This window comes from Pipistrellus hanaki (assembly GCF_964339955.1).
Source record: "Pipistrellus hanaki genome assembly, chromosome: 2".
Classification (NCBI taxonomy): Eukaryota; Metazoa; Chordata; class Mammalia; order Chiroptera; family Vespertilionidae; genus Pipistrellus; species Pipistrellus hanaki.
In genome coordinates, this window is record NC_140504.1 from 150,506,485 (window position 1) to 150,515,883 (window position 9,399).

A 9,399-nucleotide genomic window follows, 5' to 3' on the forward strand; every position below is an offset into this window, starting at 1 on the left:
AGAGAGATATGGAAAAAAATGTACATTCCTAAACAAGAGTAAATATTTATTTATATTTATATTACTTATATTTATATTATTTATATTTATATTATTTATATTTATATTTATATTTATACTTATAATATTTATATTTATATTTATATTTATATTTATATTTATATTTATATTTATATTTATATTTATATTTATATTTATATTTATATTTATATTTATATTTATATTTATATTTATATTTATATTTATATTTATATTTATATTTATATTTATATTTATATTTATATTTATATTTATATTATAAATATTTATATTTATATTAGAGTCCAAATAGGTGTCCCCCAAAATGGTATGCACACACTTCAAATAAATACAAAGGCAGTGACACATTTCATTTTTAAAATTGAGTTATAAGTTGTTCAAGTGTATACATTTTGGGGATACACCTTGTATATAAGTGAAACGTGGGGTTGGGGGTACAGACTTTTCTTCCCCTAGGTTCTTGTCTTCACAACATTTGAAGAATAAACCCATCCACAATAAGGCTTCTTTAATTTAAAAAAAAATGTAGAAATTTATTGGAACCAGATAAAAACTCCATCTGGGCAAGGCTGTCCCTCAGGGGCACCCCATGGGAAGGGGTCCCCTAATGAGAAAAGCCTGCTCTTTCTCTCTAATGGGAACAATAAAAAATCGCTGCTTCATATCCCTTTGTCTCCAGTTTATATATACTGCAGTTCTTTGTTTGAATGTGACCTTTATAATCGGTCCCTTTTCTTAATTTGGGACCCCCATGTTTTCCTTATTGGTCATTCTGCTTCATAGTTAGTTTCAAGGCTCAACGCCCATGTGGTGTCCCCTATTTTCTCCCTCTCTTATCTTACTGATTGGAGTAACTTTTGATTTATCTTATGGTTTTCCCAAGGTTGTGCTGGCAGAGAAGGCCGTATCTTACACCTCTCCCAGATGTTCAGGTCAGGGCTACTTTTGGTCTAACATATGGTCATTTTAATTTCTTGGGCCAGAGATACCCCTGTCTGTCCTTGGTTTATGGCTGTTTTAATTGCTGAGGCCAAAATATTTTCCTTTGCCTGTGACATTTCCCTATTATCTGTACAAGTAAGATAAGCACCCTGGCGTCTTCAAGTCTCCATCTTTGTATTCCTCTCACATGGACCCTCCTCATTCCCTAAACCTTCCTAATAAGCTAGCCAGCTAACTCTTTCATACGTTTTTATAGTTTGGGGATATATACAGTAGGTCCTCAGGTTATGTTGGAGATCTGTTCCTACAGCTCTATGTAAGTAAGTCGGAACTCAGCTACATAAGCACTTATGTCACTCACATGGAGCACATACACAGCAGTAATGAAGTGAAACAGTAAAATAAATTTAAAAGAAAGATAACAATTCCTGCCCTTTACTTGTGGTAAATAAATTATAAAAAACATAAAGCACATATGTACATACGTCAAAATGACAGAACTTTATATATATATATATATATATATATATATATATATATATATATATACACACACACACACACACACACACACACACACACACACACAAATGGGGGGTGGCGATGTAACCACAAAGCAATGTACATCGAGTTTGATGTAATGCGAGGACTGCCTGTAGATTGTATTATCCTAATATTCACTTGTTGTAATCTTAACACCCAATGGATGATATAGGAGGTAAGGCCTTTGGTAGGTAATTAGATAGTAAGGGTGGAGTCCTCTTGATGGGATGAGCGCAGTTTTAAGAAGAGATTTCAGACAGCTTGCTTCCTGCCTCTCTCTGCCCTTTCCTCTGTAGGCGCAGGGAGAAGATAGACATCTGCAAACTAGGAACTGGGTTCTCAGCAAACAGTAGACCTGCTGGCACTTTACTCTTGGCCTCCCCAGTCCACAGATTGTGAGAAATAAATGTTCATTGAGTAAAGCCACCCAGTCCATTGTCATTTGTTACAGACAACTGGACTATCTACATTCATATATAGTCTAGAAAAAAATGTTAAATTGACAACATACCACCAATCAGTAACAATAAATGAGTAAAGACATGAAATAAATAAGGAAAAATGATTCTTGATCTTGATGTCTACATTCACCTCAATTATCATTCAAGAACAAAATTAAAATATTCTCAAACACGATAACTCTAGAACTGTCATTAAGATAATTATTTTAAACCCCCTATTAAGAAGAAAGACAAACTCAAAAGAACAGGGTGGGATTCATGATACACACTGAAAAAAGAAATCAGAAAAAATACGGATAAAATTAATTGGTAGTGCTTTCTAGAAAGTATAATACCAATCCTGAATCTATAACACCTAATTCTATAGCATCTAATGCAGGGTGAAAAAAAAGAGAGAGAGAATAAATGGATTAAGAAGGAAAAGGAGAAGAAGAGAGAGGGAAAATAAAAGCTAAATAAATTTTATATATATATATATATATATATATATACACACACACACACACACACACACACACACACACACACACACACACATACTAGAGGCCCCTTGCAGGAAGATTCCTGCAATAGGGCTTGCTGCTGTGGTCTCTGCTGCCTGGCCTGCTGCCTGCTTCCCTTCCTTCTATGTAGCCCTGCCCCTGCTGGCTTCTCTCCCATCTCCCTGCCCTGCCTGCTTTCCTTCCTTCTCCCCCGCCCTGCTCGCTTGTTTCTCCGCAGCTTTGCTCCCTTCTGCAGTGCTTGGTTTCTTTCTACACTATCTTCAGTCTTCACTCTGGCCTGGATATGCAAATCAATCGCCATCTTGGTTGGATTAATTTGCATACTCACCTGATATCTGGTGGGCGTGGCTTGTACATGTAGTGAAAGTATTTGCATGTTACTCTTTTAACATGCAAATTGACTGTCACGCCAACACACAAATGGCTTCCCTCATGTGGTCAAAGATGGCTGCCCCCATGTGGACAGAAGATGGCCAGCAGGAGAGGGCAGTTGGGAAGGATCAGGTCTGCAAGGGAGGGCAATTGTGGGTGATCAGGCCAGCAGGGGAGGGCAGATGGGAGAGACCAGGCCTGCAAGGGAGGGTAGTTGGGAGTAATCAAACCTCCAGGGGAGGGAAGTTGGGGGCGACCAGGCCTGTAAAGAAGGGCAATTGAGGGGGACCAGGCCTGCAGGGGAGGACAGTTAGGGGCAAAACAGGCTGGCAGGGGAGCAGTTAGGCATCAATCAGGCTGTCAGGGGAGTGGTTAGGGGATGATCAGGTAGAAGCGGATAGGGGCAATCATGAAGTCAAGCAGGCAAGCAGTTGAGAGCCAGCAGTCCTGGATTGTGAGAGGGATCGATTAGACCTAAATGGGCAGTCAGACATCTCTTGAAGGGTCCCGGATTGGAGAGAGTGCAGGCTGAGCTGAGGGACACACACCTCTGTGCTTGAATTTCGTGCACCGGGCCTCTAGTATGCATATATATATATATATATATACACACACACACACACATAAATTATCTTTTGGTTTCTAGAAAACTTGCTAGTTGATAGGTACCATCTGATAGACATCATGTAGATATTTCAATATCTCTAAGAAAGGTATATACAGTGACATATTAATTGACTTTTAAAATTAATCCTCCCAAATAGTTCTGAAAATATTTTCATTAAGCTCAATTATATATGTATTAATAAAAGTATCAGTATAAGCAATGACACTAGCTTTTAAATACATGAAAATAAAATATTGCTCACTTTAATTTTCATATTATGTTCTCCATCCTTGGTTCTATAACAATTTTGTTTAGATACATTTATTAAACATATATTTCTATTTGGTTATTTTTTAGAGACATGACATTGAATTAATAAAAGCAGAAAGGATTATGGCTACAATTTGAGAGTGGCATTAAAATATATTACTTGTCAACAGCTTTTAAATTTTTCTTTCCAGTCTATTATAAAGTTAATTAAATTTTAACCTAAACTATAAGAATTGTTATGAGTGTCAGTACTAAATTAATAATGCTGTTTGGTACTCATTAAATCAACATGGTCGGATTATAACAATTGTTCTATGAAAAAGTCATTTTAGCATATGCAATGTTTAGTATATTAGACTCATTCAGTTAAAATATTATATAATATAAATTATAATTACAACTCAGACATTTTTATTAATGGAGTTTTTGTGGTAAATTAAATCCAATATTTCTATTATCTCTACTCATATAGAAATGCTACAGATATACATAATTTATTAGCATTCATATATAAGAATCAGAAATGTTTTGTTTTGTTTTTCCAATAAGAAACTAATTCAGCACCTGGCATGTTTAAATATAAAATCAATACAAGAATTTTAATGTAACTTTATACTAGGCTATATATTATGCTTCTTGACTTTGCCCAAAGCCATGCACATTTGGCCATGCCAATATTTAGGTAGCAGTTTACAGAAGGAATTCAGAAAATACTACTGGCAGTATGGTTGTTTTCTACAAACAAAAATGAAGTGTGAATCTGTAAAGAATTGTGTCTTCCAAAGAGAAAGTAAAACTGTAAATAATGCAAATTGGCAGGATTATAGAATATAATGATTCCAAAGAATATTCTGAGTTATAATTGGAAATCACATTGAAGGAAACAGGTTACTGTATTTTTATGTGTTGCTAAGTGTTGAATATGTAGCTTGCTAAGATATTCAACCATACCAAAGAGCATGAAAAATACACTGCAATATGATACTCGTTTAGGAGCCATTATTATACCACAAAATTTGTAATATGGCAGTTGAGGAATAACATTTTCTGATGTCTAAGTTCTTAACACAATATTAAGTGTATCTAAAACCATGAATTGATTTTCTGGTACTGGATTTAAGAAAATCTGATACATTTAGATATAGAAATATCCAGACAGAACTCATAACTTTAATACTATAGCAATCTATGAGAATGAATAGCAAATAAAAGAAATTAAAACAAATGGAAGTCTTTATTTGCTAAAGAAATTGAGGAAAAGAGGCCAAAAAATGCATCAACTTTCAGACAGGACTCCTAGGAGCTGATAAAGTATGTCCAGGCAAGTCCCCCCAGGACTTGATTTCCAGGACTATTGAGATGGAAACTTGTTCTCATTGAGAGTTTCCAAAATGTCCCTTCTTAGACTTTTATATCAGCTTTGGAATCCTTTTCCGTCATTCAACAGAAATGGCATTGCCCTGAGGGTCTTCACCAGGTATACATCACTCTAATGGTCTTTGTTATTAAATCTGCTGTGTTAAAAAAAAAAAAAAAACGTGAAAGAATCTGTAGCAAGTATGATCAAGACAACAAGAATGAAAACACAATGTGTCATGAAGTGAAAGGAACAGATCTGCAATCTTCCTTATTCGGAATCTTGAAGATAAATGAAAAAGAGGTTAGATTTTACTTTTTTTTTTTTAATTATCTTTATTGTTGAAAGTATTACAGATATTTCCCCCACCCCCATCCCCACCCCGCCCCATTCACCACCTTCAGCTCACTCCCACTCACTCCACTGGCCTTCAACACACTATAGAGTTTACATTTTTTTAGTCTTTTTTCTTTCTTTCTTTCTTTTTTTTTTTTTTTAAATTGCAGGCTCATTTTGCTAAACTTGTTTAAGTATTACTTTACTATATATGAAAGATAGTAAAGTTACATTTGCTGAAATGATTTCAGAATATATTGCCTTACAAGTAGAAAAGTAGTAAAAGACACTTTCAATTTTTCCAAGCTCAAGAATGTATAGTCTCCACAGCATGGTGGAAAGAATGACCAATGCCACTGAATAAGCCTCCAGGCTGGCAGAAAGAAACGTTTGCAAAATAAGGACTCTGGAATTTGGTTGCTTTAATGTATTTATATTTTAGCTAGAGAAAAAGCACTAATTTCAGGTGAAATAGTCAAGAGCTTAACAGAAAATATGCATTTTCTGTTTTTTTTTTTTATTTGGTTTCAAAACGGCCAGTGTTGTACAAACTACTTTTAAATATAAGCTACTTTAGCCAAAACCAGTTTGGCTCAGTGGATAGAGCCGTGGCCTGAAAGATCCCGGGTTCAATTCTGGTCAAGGGCATGTTCCTTGGGTTGCGGGCACATCCCAGTAGGGGGTGTGCAAGAGGCAGCTGATCGATGTTTCTAACTCTCTATCCCTCTCTCTTCCTCTGTAAAAAATCAATAAAATGTATTTAGAAAATAAATAAATAAATAAATAAAAGCTACTGGGAATACTTGCCAATCATGTAAGTCACAACATTTACTTTTTAAAGTAAACTAAAAATCAAAATTGCCTTCAGATTGATTTTCATTTCTTTTAAAAGTTAAAGAAAGATCCATTTTAGCACAACTCCAATTAATTGATTTAGTGTATGTATTTACAGATATTGATCATTTAATTGGTTCCTATAGATTAATTGCACCAGAGATGTGATATTTTTATCTGATCATGCTGATTTTTTTTGTATTAGTTAAAAGTTCTCATAATATTCCATCTATTTAAAAAGCAAATCATTGTGTGGCTTTTATCCACTAGATATTGCCCTAAGTACATTATATATATTATATGACTTTATTTTCCCCCAAATCACCAAAGCTTCTGGAAACCTGCTACTAATGTCCCAAACTAATGTCTGCTCTGTCTTAGTCTCCTGGTTATATTATCATTGAAATTGCTAGAAAAACTGGATATTGTATAAAATTTCTAATTCACTGTTCTGATTTGAGAATGAAATTCTTTGTGTGTGCTATTTCCCATCAGCAATGTTTCTGGGAGCCTCCTGCTACATGCTTGCACACATGCAAGAAGTTCTTCAGCACATACATTGTAGCAGAAGCTGCCTGCCTCCTTCTATATGCATCAGCTTTCACCATTTTATCCATGGGGATCTAACTACCATACATAAGCTGATGTATATCTTTGCCTGAGGCTTTTCTCTGGTTTTTGAAAAGTTATCTGCCTCTCAGCAGGTCAGAAGTCCCAGGTAACTAATGATGATGGGAAGCAGAATTCAAAGATGAGGGAAGTTGGTGCATAAATATGTCCTGTTGCTTTAGCCTCACCACACCCTACATGAGATAACATGACTGAATTTACCCGTATGCTAATGCCCTAGCTGCCCACAGTGTTAACTTGCTTTATAACCTACTCTGTGCTGACTTTGTTCTTTCTCTGTCTTAGTTTCCCACTTCTTCCTGACCTCATGAAATCTTGGACTGAGTCTCCTATTGTTAGTGTGGGGAAACTTTTTTTTTCTACCAAGGGCCATTTGGATATTTATAACATAATTCATGGGTCATACATTATTATTAATTGAAAAATTAGTCTGCTATATAGGGTCAAACATTTAATTAACTCACCCCTAATGCCTTGGCAGGGCCGGACCAAATAATTTCCTAGGCCTTCTACAGGCCACAGGTTGGATGCTCCCCACCCCTGTTCTAGAGGAAGCTAAGCTAAGACATATCCAGGGCTCAAAATTCAGTGCTGCAGATTCCATCATTGTCCAATTTACAAGCAAACGCCAAATAGCTTCTGCAAACATTCATATTAGTTTACCCTCTCAATGTCAGTGTGTAGTGTGGTCTTGTTGATTCACAGCCTCAAGTAAAATTTCTTAATTTCCTTCAACCAAGTTTGTGAAAAATAGTTTCTCAGTGTGGAAATAATTTTGTTTCTTATATTAAATTAGAAAAAAATATTCCATGTATATGTATGTTAATCTTATTTCCTCATCAGAGCAAATACCTGTTTATGGCTTTTACTCAGTGCATGCTAAGATGCTTGTCTTATTCTTATCCATTGCTATGAGTTCTTTATATATTCAGTATACAAATTCTTGGTTGTCTTCTATGTGTTATAAATTCTTCTGCCTTCTTACTTCTTCAATTTATCTTTTTTGCTGCAGTTTGATAAACTGAGTTTTTAATTTTATTAATTCTATTAATATTTTCTTTTATGGTAAACATAACAATATGTATTTATTTAAGTTTGCTTTTCATAATTTCTATATTTGAAATCTCAGGAAAGTGACTATCTTGTTAATCTCATTCATTATGCCTTGTTTCTTTATAGTTTTTTAAGTTTTTTTTTGTTGTTGTTTTTGTTTTTGTGTGTTTTTTTGTGGTTTTTTTTTTTTTTTTTTTTTGGTGTGTTTGTGTGTGTGTGTGCTAACATGTAGGTCAGACATTTGACTATGAGTGCATACTTCTCCAATCTTTATCAGGAGAAATTTTGTAAGTCTGTGTTGGAAAGTTCATTTGTTCAGAGTGTTTGTGTCTGCATTATCTATCAAGCTATTGTGACAATATCAACCAATATTAAAATAAATTCTGACATGAAGTTTTCCAGATTACGTATGTCATACTAGAGGCCCGACACATAAAAATTTATATACTAGAGCTGGGGGTCCCTCAGCCTGGCCTGCCCCTTCTCATAGTCCAGGACCCCTCAGGGGTGGGAAGTGACCCAGTGATCAGGGGAAGGGGATGCCCCCATCACACCTCTGCTGTTGCCACTGCCGGCAGTGCAAGCTTTGGCTGGCTCTGGTTACCTGAGCCTCAGGGGCCCTGGGTGGCAAGGGGCTGAGGGAGGGTCTAGTCACACTGTGTGCCTGATGACATCACCTTCTACCCCCCTCCTCGGCTGGGCTGAAAGGACTGTGGGACTCCAGTGGGGCTGAGAAGACTAAACACCACCATCCTGTGGCTATGGGAACCACCATCTTTACCACCATCTTTGTGAGGATGTGATGGTCAATTTACACATTCCCTCTTAGATAGAATGATTTTGGACTGCAAACCCACATAATGGAGGTTATAAATTATACTAAAACTTTACTTTTCACTTCATCTACAGTTATTTTGTTTTCTGCAAATAGTCTTTGCAATTTTAAAGTCTTTGGAAATGTAAATTTGTTACTGATTATCTTCATCTCTGGTGGCATATTTATTGTTGTATTTGGTAATATTCTATTATGAGATAATATTTGACAAAACTTAATTTGGAGGAATCTTCAGAGACCTGAAATGAGGATTCTTCACTTTGGAAAGTATTTCAGATTAGATATTCCCTTTTTGGTAAATTTCTAGTGCTCCCTTTTATATACCACCTCTCCTCTTTGTGTTAGTGAAGATTGGGATGTGGGTGTAAGCATCTTCGTAGCAGGAGTGGAGAAAGCATCTGGTATTTGCATTGCCTTATGGATTGAAACATGCATCTTTTTTATCTCTGATCTAGTGACAGGTCAATGTGACCTATTATAAATGATATTTGGTTATGCCATGCTGGCACCCACATATGGAAATTGTCATACTCAACATTTACGTCCACTTGTAAATCATTGAATCATACATTCTGTTTATCGTGAACACAGGCCTTTGCTGACCCATCTGCCCTCTT